The following is a 16,828-nucleotide window of genomic DNA, read 5'->3' on the forward strand; positions in this document are numbered from 1 at the left end:
ACATTGCAGAAGTTGTATCATTAACTTTACCACATTGTAGTATTGGAGACAATATACCTGTTTAGACTGGCACATTGTGGCAAATTCACCCATCACTGGCATAACAAATGCTTTTGCTCGGCAACAATGCGTTTGACTATTTGCCATTAACTTGTTCTTCCTTTGCTCCCTTACTATTCCACCCAAAAACATCGTGTGTTACACGCTGTGCAAGTAAGCAGAAGTCTTGGCGCTTGATAATTGTTACGTGATTCTATGCAAGGGGTAAAAAATCAAACTGAACAGAAATAAGGGAAAACTTTTGCTTTCCTCCTCCTTTGTCCTCTGAAATTCTACTTTCCATGATCGAATAGAGCCTTAGATAACAATACCCTATCGACTAATAACTGTCGTACGAAACAACATTTTCATTTGATATAACAAACATTCGAGAAGTATTTGTGATCCAGTTGGTCATTATCGAGTACCATATCAGAGTGAAATGACTAACTAACAGATTCATTGGGATTGAAGTAAAACTATGGTGGTAGAATGAAAAATGCTAACCAAGAACGTGCAAGGCCACCATGGTGTCGTTCGGATGAGCCAGAGTCTCAATTGTCCGTCACAAAAGCTGCGCAGGAGGTTGAGACATTGTTTCTTGGATTCTGGTATAAAAAAAGGATATTTTCGTTTATTTTAGGCTTGTCACCATCTAAGATTGGAAGTATTCTGCTGCAATCAAGAAAGGCATAAAGAAATGCAAAGAATCCCCCATATGAATAATTTCATGATGACTAAAGGCAACTAAGTTAACCATATTGCCACAAATAAGGAGTACCAATCTTCATCAACTCATTTCCATTTTGCAAGACTGAAAACAAGATATGCTCCAACATTGATGACCCTTAGATAACATAGATTAAATAATCCAGTCTACATAGATTAAATAATCTAGTCTTGGCATTCTCACTACACGCAATCTTATTTGCAAAAGTTACTTTCCTTTGGAACTCACCTTGGTTGGATCAATTATTCCGGCAGCCATTAAATCCTCGTATTCTCCCGTTCCAGCATTGGATCGAAATTTTGGGTTATCATTGGAAAGGAACCTGCCAAAAATACATAGAATGTTATCCCACAAATACAACACGACAGCACATACACATGTTAAGTACTGATGTAGTTAACTACCTTCTCACTAACACCACTTCCATCAACACCAGCATTCTTGCAATCAAGTTCAGGGGGTAACCCAAAGCTCACTTAACTATATCTGCTCCAACCTGCAGCCCTGTTGAGATTAGTTAGCAAGAATCACACTCTAACCATAAATATTGCAGTCAAACTTGTGTCTGACTTTCTAACTGTATTCTATTATTGGCAATTCGTTCCTCATTGTTTCATTCAATTTGACCTCTATTTTGATTCCAATCTATTGCATGTAACTCAGATGATGAGACATCAATGATATCATGATGATTTTATCCAAATTGTATCAGGATATCGGAATTCAAAAGCATTAAAATTGCACACCCATAACTGCTAGAAAAAGTTATAGCATGAAATTACCTTTTCCTCGTCATTCTCAAGGCTATCCTTGATGGCATCAACTTTTGATACAAGCCTAAGTATGGTGCATCCACCACCACGAACAATACCTTCCTCAACAGCTGCATCAATATCAGTTTTACAGTCAAATGCTAACAAATCTGACAAGGAACTACTATCTCTATAAAACAGAAATCAGAGTCCCATGAAATGCTTACCTTCGTTGCATTGAAAGCATCCTCTACTCTCAACTTCTTTTCTTTTAGCTCTGTATCAGTTTATCCTTCATCCTTTAAAATTTCATCACGTTTAGTATGATATTGAGACCATAAATAATAAGTCAATTTCATATACCACCAAGCTATATTGTATAGTTATATGATGCAAGGTAACCTGAAATCAAAAGGTTCTAACTTTTAGATTGTTGGGAATAAGTTCATATTCATAATCTGTTTCACCTTTAGAAAATGCAGGCACCATATAAACATGATGCCAAATGTACTCTGTTAGCGAGTGTGGTACCAGAGTTCAAGTCTTACTATTAAAACATGTCGCATGGATTAAAGAAAAGAAAAGAAAGATAAACTCGCAAACACATTTATCATTTGAGAAAATCAAGATTATTTTCCAATATTTACATTTCTTCCAAAAACTAACTAATTCATCATCATCCATTGCTTCAGAAAGGTAACAGCATGCCAAACAATTAAGTCAAATCATCACCGTTCGACAAGGCCACAGTAGTACAACAAAAATCCCTCCAAAAGATAATATTCACCAATGGGGGGAAGGGAAAATAAATATAACCGTGAAAAAATACTCAGTAAGCCAACAAACAGGGCCTATGGATCACTTGTTTTCTTTTCGTCTGTTTCCCTAATGCACAATCACGCAAGGGTACCTCGCAAAAGTTTTCCGTCCAACGCTGTGTTGAATCTTAGGTACAACGAAACAGGCGTACCACACCATTTTCCTCCGAATGCCGCATCCAACAGTTTAAATTGTGCGTGTGGCTCTAGGACCAACAATCTGAATTGTGTGTGTGGCTGACTAACAGTCAATTGCTCAGGCAGAACCTAAATCTGTATTTGTATGTGGATACTATAACGGACTAACAGTCTATTGCTTTTAACCAAAACAAGCAGTTTGTGTAAACGCACACCCACATTTATTTATTCTTAGAACAACAACACACATGCACAAATAGATTCAATCAACCCACACCAAAAAAAAGAAGAAGACAAACTTGTCTGAGTAAAGTGGATATTTACCAACCATCTGAACCTCATGCATCCCACTTCCATCGCTGAAGGGTCAGAAAACACGGGAAGATTCAAGTGAATGGAAGAAAGTCCGGAACAGAAGCGAACTCAGCGGTAGCGAGGCCCAAAAAACCGTCGGGCCGTGTAGAGATTGGAATCTGAAACCCTAATCTGCTTCTGGACTGTGTCCGGGTCGAGTCCCAACCGAGCCGTGGGGCCAAGAACCAAATCCGTCGGCGGCAGCCTCAGTTCCTCGTCTTGCTTCAGGATCTGTCCCATGACGGTGTTTTCTGGCCTCAAATCTCGCGACCGAAGCCGCCCTATGTTCCCGTGTACTGCACCAATCGCGGTTTATGCTTTCAATCGTTTAATGGTGTTGAGAGAGAGAAAAGAGAGAGAGGTGAGAGAGCGCTGCCTACTGAAGAAGAATGGCAGTAGACAGGCGGTGAGAATTTTCGGGAGGGAGGGAGAGTGCAGCAAAGTAAAGTAGGAAAAATACTTGGATGGGAGAAAACCACGTGTACTCCCACAGGAATGATAAAAAGGCAGCGTCTCAATCGCCCCCCAAAACACTCCTAATTACGAAGATAGAACCCAACGAATTGACCAAACCACCCACGGGCTAACCACGCGGCCGGGAGGTTGGGAGGGACCCAATTGGAAAATTGGGACCAAAATTGGACACCGAAAGCCTCCCCTTATTATTCACGGTAGGAGATTGTGTACGTGAACCATGGGACGAATGTTGGGATTAGGGCTGCAAACGATCCGAGCCGCTCGCGAGCGGCTCGGAGCTCGGCTCGATAACGGCTCGGCTCGGCTCGGTTCAAGACAAAAACGAGCCGAGCTCGAGCTCGAGTCCTGAGCTCGTTTCATAAACGAGCCGAGCTCGAGCTAGTCGAAACTCGGCTCGAATTGGCTCGCGAGCTCGATTATATAATATATTTATATATATATTTATATATATATATATATTTTTACATATTTATATTTATTTATATATATATTTATATATATTTGTTTCATAAACGAGCCGAACGAGCCGAGCTCGAGCTCCGAAAATACCAATCGAGCCGAGCTCGAGCTCGAGTTCTGCAGCTCGTCACGAGCTCGAGCCGAGCTCGAGCTCATTGTTTTTGAGGCGAGCCGAGCCCGAACATGCCGAAACTCGGCTCGGCTCAGCTCGATTGCACCCCTAGTTGGGATCCATGTTGCTAGTGTTTTTAAAATTAGTTAATCATGAGCAATTAATATTAATATTTAAACTCTTGAAGGCTTCACACTAAAATATTTTCGGTTATGCGATGGCCATTGATGCTCCATTCTCGTAAAAAAAAAAAATTTATTTTTTTATTTTGTGTGTTTTGTTCGTCTTTTTTAATTTTTCGTTAGATTCAGATCATATTTTTTAGATTAATTATCCATTTTGACGAAAAAAATTTGAAACTAAAAAATTATTACCAAAAGGCAAAAGCAAAACAACAGTTCACTAAAGATGAAAGAATATCAAACAACTGTTTTTTTTTTTTTGTCTAAGGTGTTGTTTTATATGAACTTTTTTCAACATCCATCAATATTTTTATACTTTTCTGGTTCCTCTTGTCGAAACAAATGATTAATCCCAAAAATTACGCCGAAAAACTCAACAAAAAGTTGCTAAAAGTAAAAAATATCAAAAAAAAAGAGACAAAAAAAAAAAAAAAATACACGAAATACACAGTGACCCACCAACACTGCCATCAAACATCCACCTCTTGCCCTTTTTTGCCGATCAAAAAGCATCCACCTCAATGTAATCATATTCTTCATCACCCCAGATTGAGTTGATAATCCCTTTCCCACAAAGATTTATGTTTTGTTTCTCGCAATACCAATTCTGTTTGGAAAGGAAAGGAAAATAAAGGAAAAGAAAAAAGAAATGAGAGAAAAAATTTACTATTTATTAAATTTAAAATTTTTATTTTTTTTCTTCCAACCAAATAATACTAGAAAGAAATTTTTTTAATTTAATTTAATTTTCTTTTCAAACAGAGAAAGTCCACCCCTCTTTTTCTTCGTTTCCAATCCAAACCTGTAGCATTTGAACTCGAGAAAGATCTTCATTGTTCTGGAATGGTAACGCCCAAACTTGTTTCAAGCAACAGATGCATGGTTCAGAGCGATACTCCACAACGCTTGACACGCCTCTTGTGAAAGATTAGGAATGGTTACGAATAATTACCAAGTTGCCGTGTTCTTATACACCCACCATTGGGTACCAGAGATCTCCCCGACGACGAATGTGGTCGAGATCGATTTCAATTATTCTTGTCCAATCCTATAATAGCATTATAAAATATAGACGTATACCTACCACAAAATATGCATGCATACACAAATACATATACTATCTCGCCGCCGTCTTCGCCTCCCAACGCTTCTTCTTCTCTTCACCGGCCGCTCCAACTCCGGCTTCGAATCATTGTCCCCGTCTTTCGTTCAATTTGTGATCGGGTTTAATTTTGGATTGGGATTTTCGACTGGGGATCGATGAATTGGTTAAATTCAAGGAAGAAGATGATTGACATATTGGATTTTTCTGCAAGGTGGATTCTGTATTATTTCCCCTAATAGGGTAAAAATGCAATTTTTTCCAAAGTACAAAGCTCAAAGTGAAAGTGAGACGGTGTATCCGGCACATCGCCTAACTAAAGGTGCTACAGGTGAAGTTTACCCTGGAAGATATATAGAGAGTAAATTATACGTATCGAACGGCGGCTTTGCGGGATTCCGAATCCAACAAGGTAACCAACACCATGGCTATTGTCACGGGGCTGTTTTTCGCCTAGAAATCTGTCCGTGATGGCATCAAGTTTGCCAACAATTTGGTCTCAGCCAACTAGTGTTTACTCACACACCCGATATGTTTGAACGTCTAGAAACACACTCAAGGGTTACGGGAACCGTCCCAACCTTTATTAAGCACCAACTTACAAAGGAATACACTCAAGAACCTAGACAGAACAACCCTCTGCCTTAGGCTACGAAAATGCTTGCCTAAATAGGCTTACAATCTTAAAAACGTGGCCACTAAGTACATGAGTGATAAGCACCCAATTGTGTAGATATTTGGTGCACCTAGCCCGTTTTACGTCATTTAACTTATGTTTATTTACTGTTTTAAGTGATATTGCGCGTAAGGTTTTCTGTTGAGCATTTCAGGCAATACGCATTAAAGGGCCATGTTTTGATGTGTTGAACAATCTTTGAGAGGAACCAAGTGGCGATGCTTATGAGCGTAGCCGTCGGCCTACGGGAATGAGCAAACGGAAGGTCGGGAAGATTAGAGGGCCATCGGGTGTTGAGTCGGGACACGAGGGGCTTGATTCTGCCAGCAAACATCTCGGTATCGATACGGTTATTGGAGTATCGATACTTCATTAGAACAGAAGGAAATCCAGCTCTCAGCGTATCGATACGGTTCCTCTTTGTGAAATTCTGGATTTCAGGCCAAACAGCACGGTATCGATACGGTTCTCTGCGTATCGATACAGTTCCTTTACGGGAAATTTTGGAATTAAAGCAAGGCTGCACGGTATCGATACGGTTTTGGAGTATCGATACGGGTGACTCACCGACATGCTGTTTGACAGATTTTAACTTTCCATTTGTGGCATGTTTCTAGTTTTTGGATATTTTCTGATATTTTTGGAAGAGAGAGAGTGCATTCTTGTATAAATAGCCATCACTCTCTCTCCCTCCATCATCATCTAGCACATTACTACTTTTAGGTTTTCCCCATTAATGTCTTCTTAAGCTTTTCAAGTTGTAATTTCTCAAGAACCATTAAGGTATTTACGTTACGTTAATTTCTCGTGTATTAAAGTTGTTCATACCGTTTGGATCCTTTATAAAATCAAGTTTATTTCCGGTTCTATTGGTTAAAAATGTTTGTCAATTCTAACATGCTTTCTAATCTTCTTAATATGCATGAGTAGTTGCTTAGGCTTGGCCACGGAGTGATTAACGTCATGTGACTTATGTTAATCTTACCTTTCTCAACTAAATACTTGAGGTTCGGTATGGGAAATGAGCGGTGTTCACTTATTAAGTAACAAAACTTGTCAATGTTAACCTCCGGTGACCATATGCTTGCACATATGGTTCCGTGAGCTATGTCTCGCCTCGTGTTTGCCAAGAGGAAAAAAAGAGCTCGCTTGTTCTCCATACTTAATTTCTCGTCTTTAATGGTTTCTTAGCAAAATCTTCCGGTTGATAGCCTATGCCGTGCGATTCAACCGTGTTTTCGTTGAGAATGGTTAGTTAGCCTAAGTTACGGGCGTTATGAACTCCAACGCCTTGCCGCTTGTTTTAATCTAGTTAAAACTCATTTCTAGTCTTTTTCATAAGAGCATTCTTCACCTTTCAAAGCAAAACCAAAAGTTGGCCGTCTAAACGCCGCAAACCCTTACATCTAAAAATCCTAGCAAACTATAAAGACCATCTTTGTGGGAACGATTCCGGACTTCCGGATATTATGCTGACAATGACCTAGCCCTACGCTCAGGGTAATTCAACCTATTTCGACGGTTAGGTTGGGACGAAGCATATTTTGGCGCCGTTGCCGAGGATTTTTCTTATATATATAGCTTATTAGGAGGTTCTACAAACCATTGTAAGTATTCCATTAAATTTTCCTTTGTGCATTGTATACTAATTCTAGTGGATACCTCTAACCGATCACACTATCAACTTGAGGTGTAACGAAGCTAGTGTTGGTATCTATTGCCTTTTGTTTTCTTTTCTTGCATACATACATATATATATATATATATATATATATATATATATATATATATATATATATATATATATTGAGGCGGCGGCATAGCCCCTCAGAATTGTCTTGAGAGAGAGGCGCCGACATAGCCCCTCCAGTCTATTTTTCTTATTGCAGAGCTGTCCCATAGCTCTTAATCGGTCAAAGCGAAGGTTCATGCTTGTGGTTTATCATAGTCCTCGCTCAAATCGACTGCATCGCTCTAGCTCACCACCTCGCGTAAGAAACAGAAATCTCCGAGCTTACTCTCCACCAAGTAGATATTCTCGGCCGTATTCTCCATCAAGAACATCAATGGCAGATGAGGAAGCTGCTCCAGTTAGGACCCTTCAGGACTATTTGAATCCGGAACGGGTCACTCAATTGTCACCGATAGTTTTTCCACGGCCCACCACTGTTGCAAACACATTCGTGTTCAAATCAGAATATCATCGTTGCATTCCATTCTTCCACGGTATGGAGCGCGAGGATCCGTACCAACATATCAGGGAATTTGAGGAAGTTCTCCAGTCGTTCGTTAGCGGGGAGGTGCTTCTCAACCAAGCAAGATTGAGGCTTTTCCCTTTTACTTTGAAGGATAAGGCTAAGACATGGTTTCACTCTTTGAAGCCTCAATCTTTGAACACATGGGGGGAAGTGCAAGATGTTTTTCACAAGAAATTCTTCCCAGCGAGCCGAACAAAGCTCTTGATGGATCAAATCCAGGGTTTCAAGCAACGTGAGGGAGAAGCTTTCCACCAGTATTGGGAGCGTTACAAGGATTTGCTTTCTGCGGTTCCTTACCACAACTTTGCTTTGTATCAACTGATTCACTACTTCCATATGGGCTGCACGCAACAAAGCAAGCAACTGCTCGACACCATGTGCTCCGGAGGATTCATGAATAAGTCACCCGATGATGGTTGGGATTACTTAGATGAGTTGGCTAAGAAGTCTTTGGCTTGGAATTATGAAGATGCTGGTGATAGAGCTATGGCTAGCCAAGGGCCTGGTGGATCCGGAAAGTTCTCCATAAATGAGCACAATGCTATCAAAACACGGATGGAGCAACTAGCACAAAAGTTAGAGAAGTTGGAGTTGAAAGGGATAAAGGAAGTTAAGGCAGTGCGAGCGGTAGAGGAGATGTGTGCTATATGTGAAACATCGGGCCATTCCACCGACAATTGCTTGTCTATTCCCACTCTCAGGCAACATTACAGTAACCTCAACCTCCCGCTCGAAGAAGTTAGTGCGGTCAACCAACGGTTTGAATCTTTTCCCCAAAACTTCAACCAAGGTCAGAGACAACATCCGGGATTCCGTTGGAACAATCAGATTGAAGGCGGACCATCTCAAGCCCCTCCCAATTCTCAAATGCAACCATGGCGGCCTGCTCAAGGCCAAGGGCAGCCTCGTTTTTCCCAAGGACCACCAGGTTTTGCACCGTTTGGACCTTTTCAAGGATCTAATCAGTTTCAACCCCCGCAAAGGCGATCTTTAGAGGATACTCTCCAATCCTTCATGCAAGCTCAATCGAATTACAATGAGAATAACACCCAAATGATGGGAGAGTTGAAGAACCAAATGGGGAAGATAACCACATCTATCGGGCTTCTTCAGCAAGAAAGGGGCAAGTTTCCTACTCAGCCATAAGCTAACCCACAAGGCCAACTCCTCATTGGTAGTTTTTCCATACCACCGCCCGAGCAAGCTCAAGCAATTATCACTCTGAGGAGTGGCAAGGCGGTTGACAATCTCGTTGTCAATCCGCCGGCTACACCTATCTTAGAACCAGCTTCGACATCAACAAGTTCTACAACGCTTGGGGAATCTCCCAAGTCATCTCCGGAAGAAGACGGGGAATCTCCTGTGCAAGGTTCAAAGGAAGCTGAGACCACTCCAAGCCCACAGGATTCTCCCGTTCCGGCACCCTATCCTTCCCGATTGAAAAAGCCGGTTTTCCCATCCAAGGATGCCGATATACTTGACGTGTTCAAAAAGGTCAATGTGAACATTCCTTTAATGGATGCCATTAAGCAAATTCCTTCATACGCTAAGTTCTTGAAGGATTTGTGCACCCAAAAACGCAAGCTTAATGTGCACAAGAAGGTGCTTCTTACCGAGCAAGTTAGCCAAATTTTCCAAACGAATCTTGCACCTAAATACAAAGACCCCGGATGTCCTACAATTGCAATTACTATTGGGGGTAAGAGAGTAGAGCAAGCTCATTTGGATTTGGGTGCGAGTGTCAATTTGCTACCTTATTCGGTGTATCAAGAGTTGGGTTTGGGGGAGATGAAGCCTACGCGGGTTACTCTTCAATTGGCCGATAGGAATGTCCGAATTCCTCGTGGTATGGTGGAAGATGTATTGGTCCAAGTTCATCAATTTGTATATCCGGTGGATTTCGTTGTATTGGATACTTGTCCGTCGTCTTCATCACCATTGTCTACTCCCGTTATCCTTGGGCGGCCGTTTTTAGCAACCTCGGATGCCGTAATCAACTGTCGGAATGGACTATTGAACATGTCTTTTGGCAACATGAAGATGGAGGTTAATATGTTCAACGTTGGAGTCCAAATGGGTGACGATGACGATTGCCAAAATGTCCATCTTGTGGATACATTGGTTCAAGAGCATGTAGATGAATTCTTGTCTAAAGACTCTTTGGAGGTGGCTCTTACCTCCGAAGAGACCGCTTTTCTTGAATCCGACGAGATGGAGTCCCTCTTTTCCTTACTTAACGAAGGAGATGGCGATGAGGAAATTTGTGGAGTTGCACCGTGGTTCCCAAAGTTTGAAGAGTTACCCCCTATTGAGCGGAGAATAGTTTCGTCTAGTGTTGAGCCGCCTACTCTTGAGTTGAAAGCACTACCGGGCACTTTAAAATATGCGTTCCTTGGCGAGAGCAATACATTTCCGGTAGTAATATCGTCTTCCCTTGAGAAACTCCAAGAAGAGAAATTGTTGGTAGTTTTGCGGAGGCATACAAAGGCAATAGGTTGGACTATCGCGGATATTCAAGGCATATCTCCTTCTCTATGCTCTCATCACATTTACTTGGAGGAGGATGTCAAACCGTCGCGCCAACCTCAACGCCGGCTCAATTCAATTATGAAAGATGTTGTCAGGGCGGAGATTCTTAAATTGCTTGACATTGGGATTATCTATCCCATCGCCGATTCTAAATGCGTGAGCCCCATTCAAGTTGTCCCTAAAAAGGCGGGGGTAACCGTGGTGCAAAATGACAAAGGCGAACTTGTCCCGACTCGTGTGACTACCGAGTGGCGGGTATGCATAGACTATGGCAAGTTGAATGCAAGCACACGCAAAGATCACTTTCCTCTCCCCTTCATTGATCAAATTTTGGAGAGAGTAGCCGGTCATGCCTTTTACTGTTTCCTTGATGGTTATTCAGGCTATAACCAAATAGAAGTGGCCTTGTCCGACCAAGAGAAAATAACGTTCACATGCCCATTCGGGACCTTTGCTTATAGATGCATGCCATTCGGCTTATGTAATGCCCCTGGCACCTTTTCTAGGTGTATGATGGGAATTTTCAGTGATATGGTTGAAAAAATTGTCGAAGTCTTTATGGATGACTTCTCCGTGTTTGGTGACTCATTCGAGTCTTGTCTTGCCAATTTGGAGAAGGTCTTAACGAGATGCGAAGAAAAGAATTTGGTTTTGAATTGGGAGAAGTGCCATTTTATGGTCACTCAAGAGATTGTGCTCAGGCATATTGTATCGGCCAAGGGTATCGAGGTAGACAAGGCCAAGATTGACCTCATTTCAAACCTCCCTACCCCAAAGTGTGTCAAAGACATCTGATCTTTCCTTGGCCATGCCGGTTTCTATCGGCGTTTTATCAAGGATTTTAGCGCCATCTCAAGACCGCTTTGCCACCTTTTATTCAAAGATGTTCCCTTTGAATGGACTGATGCATGTGAACTGGCGTTCAATAAGCTCAAAGCTAGTCTCACCACGCCGCCCATTGTTCAAACGCCCGATTGGAATCTTCCATTTGAATTGATGTGCGATGCAAGTGATTATGCCGTCGGGGCCGTTCTTGGCCAAAGGAAGGACAAGCATCCGTGGGTGATTTATTATGCAAGCAAGACATTGAATGATGCTCAAATGAACTACTCCACTACGGAGAAAGAACTTCTTGCCATAGTGTTTGCCTTGGATAAATTCCGTTCTTACTTAGTTGGTGCCCCAATCACAATTTACACTGACCACTCGGCACTGAAATACTTGTTCACTAAGCAGGATGCAAAGGCACGTTTGATTCGGTGGATCCTTCTGTTGCAGGAATTTGACATCACCATCAAAGATAAGAAAGGGGTAGAAAACGTGGTGGCCGATCATTTGTCACGCTTGGATTTTGAAGACCGTACTTCTCACATACCCATTGGAGACACTTTTCCCGATGAGCAGCTTTTTAGTGTATCCCAAGCCCCGTGGTTTGCTGACATTGTAAATTACTTGGTTACAGGCTTGATCCAACCCATTGGTCCTCTCATGAGCGCCGGCGATTCCTTGCCGAAGTGAAACACTTTTCTTATGATGATCCATATTTGTTCAAATACTGTCCCGACTAGATCATCCGCCGGTGTGTTCCTGATTCTGACCAACGTGGAATCCTACAATTTTGCCATACCGAAGCATGTGGAGGGCATTTTTCTGCAAGGAAGACCACCGCCAAGATCCAACAATGTGGTTTTTATTGGCCAACTTTGAACCAAGATGTTTATGCCTTCTTCAAATTGTGTGACCGTTGCCAACAGTTGGGCAGCTTGACCCGGAGGAATAAAATGCCCCAAGCCAAGTTTCTTGTTGTAGAGGTATTTGACTGTTGGGGTATCGACTTTATGGGGCCGTTTCCGATGTCTTTTGGCAACTTGTATATTCTCTTGGCGGTGGATTATGTGTCAAGATGGGTTGAGGCCATTGCAACTCGTACCAATGATCACAAAGTCGTGCTTGACTTTCTTAAGGAGCATATCTTGTCTCGGTTTGGGGTCCCTCGTGCCATTATTAGCGACCAAGGTTCTCATTTTTGCAACCGGCCATTCGCCGCGTTGATGATGAAATATGGTATAACGCACAAGGTCTCCCTCGCATATCACCCTCAAACCAACGGTCAAGTCGAGCTCGCCAACCGTGAGGTAAAACGTATTCTTGGGAAAACGGTAAATCCTAATCGGAAGGATTGGTCTTTAAGGTTGACTGATGCTCTTTGGGCGTATTGTACCGCATACAAGACCGTTTTGGGAGCTTCGCCCTATCGGCTGGTATATGGTAAGGCATGCCACCTTCCGGTGGAATTAGAGCACAAGGCATATTGGGCAATTAAGCAATTAAATTATCGTTTGCCCGACGCCGGAGTTCGTCGTAAACTCCAATTGAATGAGCTTGAGGAAATCTGTCGAGATGCATATGATAACACTAACATTTACAAGTCTAAGGTAAAGGATTTCCATGATAAGCACATTCAAAGGAAAAATTTTGAAGTTGGTCAAAAAGTTCTTTTATATAACTCCAAACTTCATCTTTTTCCGGGCAAGTTGCGTTCCCGTTGGATTGGCCCGTACATTGTGCATCACATTTTCCCGCATGGGGCCATTGAAGTTGTTAATCCCGTGAATGGGAATATTTTTAAGGTCAATGGGCAAAGGTTTAAGCCATTTTTGGAAAACTTTCCGGTGGCGGTAGTTGAGGAAGAATTGGTTGCACCGGTGTATCCGGTTGACCTTGTTGTTTGATTTGGTTGTTTTATTTATGTTTGCACGGGGAGCGAAAGCGTAACCGCTGAACTTAACTGTTTGTCGGACCTGGCCCCCAGGTAGGGGGTACCCTCCATTGACTTGGGTATATGTAGCTTCGCACGCCGCTACTAAAAAAAGGATCGTGTGCCCAACTCCGGTTAGTAAGGGCAATGTTTCGTTTGTTGTACATATTTGCATGCTTGTTTAGTTTTGGGATTTTCACACCAAGAGATTTCACTAATGCATCATGGTATTGGGCTTTCGTTAGTCCTTCTTTGTTGTAGTTCGCCGTTAATGATCCATGCTCACCAGATATGTCCCTATCGGGGGCAATTTAGGTCTTTGGGTGAGACTTGATATTCCCTTGCTTTGGCGCTAGGCTCTGTCTTGTCTCACTTTGTTTCGATCATAGGGAACGCTGGGCTTAATTGCTTAGCGAGGTCAGGCGGTGAATTTTACTTCGGGCATGATGTAACAAGTTTCGACGGTCTAGTATAGCCACCCGTGTTTTGTCTACTCGGTGAGACACGGGAAGAAAAGTATGACTCGTGAGATTGCGTGAAAATTGGGTGGTGTTCTTTGATTTTTCGTTTGTATATATGTTTGTTTGGCGCCCGGATAACACGAGCCGGGTGGTTCTAATGTCATTTGCTTCTTAGTAGGTAGTTCGAGCTTCAGTCTTTTATAGGGTGTACATGCTACCGCACCAGCCTTGGTGGTTTGGATCTAACGTTGGAGTGATTGAGGCATTCAAGAGCCCTAAGCAGGGGTGCGATTACGCGTCGCGGTTGTTAGTCCAATAAAGCTTTGGCCATGATCTTGTGTGACTAGCTATGGTTCTGTTGGAAGAGCCGAAGGAGTTGACCTTGGAAGCAGTTCGGATGACGAAAGGAGGTAGTGACGCAAAAGCCTCCAACTTGGTCGAGGTATAAGGGGGTTGACATTCCCCCATTGGTACACTCTTTTGTTCCTTTTTTCCTGTTGTTGCTCTATATGCTATGAGGGCATAGCATATTTCAAGTTGGGGGAGGGATTTATATTTATATGTTCGGTTAAATTTTTCTTTTTTAGTAGTGCAATCCTTCCGTTATTACAGCATTAGTGGATTAAAACAACTTGGCTCATGCTCATGAATATTATTCGGAAGAGTTCGTTAACACAAATTTTGTATGCTACAACTTGCATGAATGGACTAAGGTGGAATTCACGACGTTTGAGTATGTTTTGGTCAAGTTTTACCCACATCCCGCTTTTGCTCTCTTTACGTTCGTAGATGTGTAGATCATCTCATGTTCATACTTAAGTGTGTTTATTGTTTATTTTGAATTAATTGGGAATCTATGGCGCACTTAGGATATGATACAGGGCATTTTTGTATGATTAAACCACATATGAGTCTCATTGTCCTATAAAAAAAAAAACCCAAGTTCGAGTCGTTCCTACTCTTAACCATAGGAAGCCGGATGTTTGGTTGGATTGGGTTGTTTCTCAACGGCTGATTGGCAAGTTCTTAAGGCTCTGGGTGACGTTTCGGGAGTGTGTTAGGTGCATATGGGTATTGGCATTGGCAAAAAGGACTGGAAGTGAGGATTGCAGGGGAAACAGAACAGTATCGATACGGTTATCTGCGTATCGATACTTCATTGAAACAGAAAGTTTTGCGAGCTTCCGCGTATCGATACGGTTTCCAGTGTATCGATACGGGTAACGATAAGATTTCAGAACAAACGGCCTCGGTATCGATACGGTATCTGCGTATCGATACGGTTTGGAAATCTGGATTTTTAAAAAGAGATCGGGGGCGTGACTCTTCACTTCCAAACACCCCTCCACCTCTTTTCTCCTCCATAACCGCCCACCTTCATCAAACCATACTCTCTAAAACCTCCAATCCATCACCAAATCTCACGAATCCTTCACCAAAACCACTCCAAATCACTTTCTCTCCAAGTTTCAAGCAAAAATCCGTGGGTTTCAAGTTCCAAACACCATATCCAAGGTAAATTCGAACTCTCCCTCTCCCTCTTCGTTTTTTCCGTTGATCCACCATTAAACAACCCCAAAACCTTCGTATTTCTTCTACATAATCTATCCTAACCCATTCCTAGCATAAATTTCATCCCTACCTACAAAAATCCGAAAACCCTTACCCCCCCCCCCCCCCCCCTTAAATCCGAAATTTTCAGAAATTTATCATAAGTTCGGAAATGCCTCGACTTAAGTGTGCTGCAAACAAACCCCCGAGGGTTCGGGGTCAGAATGTGGCTTCTTCCTCACGTCAACCCGAAGCTGAGGAAGGGGACGAGGTTCTTCATGACATTGAGGAGGAAGAGGAAATGATGGAAAATCCGGAACAAGCGGCCCAGGTTGGTTCTAGGCGGAAACGGACTTCGGAAGAGGTTAAAGCTGATAAACAGGCTAGGTGGGAGAAGAGTTTTGTGAAGAGGAGAGTTAAAAATGAACGCCACGTCGACGTGGAGAGCATTGGGCCGAACCACATTTGTGTTCAGAGAATCGCTGCTCAAGGTTTGGCTTATTTCTTTCGTGGAAATCCTGGTTATATTAAGGATTTAGTGTCTGATTTTTATAAGAACATGAAAGTTCCCGAGATGGGGAAAATAGAGGAAAAGGGGGCAAGAATTACTTCAAAAATTGGTCGGGTCAATGTTGTGGTAGACCCCGATGTTATTGCTCGGGTTTTGAGCTATGAGCGCCCCCCTGCTGCGTCTGTTAATGTGCTGAGAGAAAATTTTGCCTCGAGGGATGAGGTTAATCAAGCTTTGTATACTAATCCGGCGGAAGCCAAGCTTCCTCACATTCCGGGAAAGTTTAAGGATGAGTACCGTTTGATTAACCAGTTTGTTCATCACAATTTGAACCCGAGGGGTACTGAGAATAAGCCGGCTAAGATTGAGGGAGAAATGCTTTACTTTTTCATGGAACCAGGGAATGTGTATGATTGGGCTAGGTATATCTTCCGTCAAATGGTTGAATTTAAAGTCAATGTTCCTACCTATACAAGGATGCCATACCCGTGCATGGTTACCAAAATTTGCTTGGAGAAGGGTGTTCCGAGAGATGCATATGGGGAATGGGGTAAACTCGAGCCGGGAATACTTAATAGTAGCATCCTAACTAGGAGTGCTTCACAGTCCCGAGGAGCTTTGGGAGAATAGGGTATTCGCGGTGGTAGCTATCTAACTTCAATGCCGCCTAAACGTGCCAAGCAATCGGTGTGGCAAAAGCTGCTTTTCTGCCAAGGTGTGGCAACCATGAACAGTCACCGCAAGCTTAAAAGAGAAATTCGGGAGAATACTAGGAGGCAGGAGAGGATTGATTACAAGCTGGATTATGTACTGAGGAGGCAGGAGGGGTCTACTAGAGAGCCTTATGCACCGTTGCTTGTTGTTGAAGCCGAGGATAGTGATGACTTTGCCGGAGAGGAGCCGGAGTCGGGTGATGAGGAG

At 42.6% G+C, this 16,828-nt stretch overlaps 1 long non-coding RNA gene across 4 annotated transcripts; it reads right to left on the reverse strand.

The window, feature by feature from the left end:
- Positions 1-50: 50 nt before the first annotated feature.
- On the reverse strand, positions 51-3,513 carry LOC131328903 (uncharacterized). Of its 4 annotated transcripts, none has more exons than XR_009200571.1 (6): positions 2,806-3,513; positions 1,749-1,820; positions 1,552-1,652; positions 1,174-1,273; positions 998-1,091; positions 51-173 (listed from the first exon to the last, which is right to left on the reverse strand). It is a non-coding gene; the product is annotated as an uncharacterized LOC131328903 (long non-coding RNA). The 4 variants fall into 4 exon arrangements; XR_009200572.1 differs by having other exon boundaries at positions 2,802-3,513; XR_009200574.1 differs by having other exon boundaries at positions 1,924-3,513.
- Between the last annotated feature and the right edge of the window lie 13,315 nt (positions 3,514-16,828).

The sequence above is a fragment of the Rhododendron vialii genome, chromosome 6a (assembly GCF_030253575.1).
Source record: "Rhododendron vialii isolate Sample 1 chromosome 6a, ASM3025357v1".
Taxonomy (NCBI): Eukaryota; Viridiplantae; Streptophyta; class Magnoliopsida; order Ericales; family Ericaceae; genus Rhododendron; species Rhododendron vialii.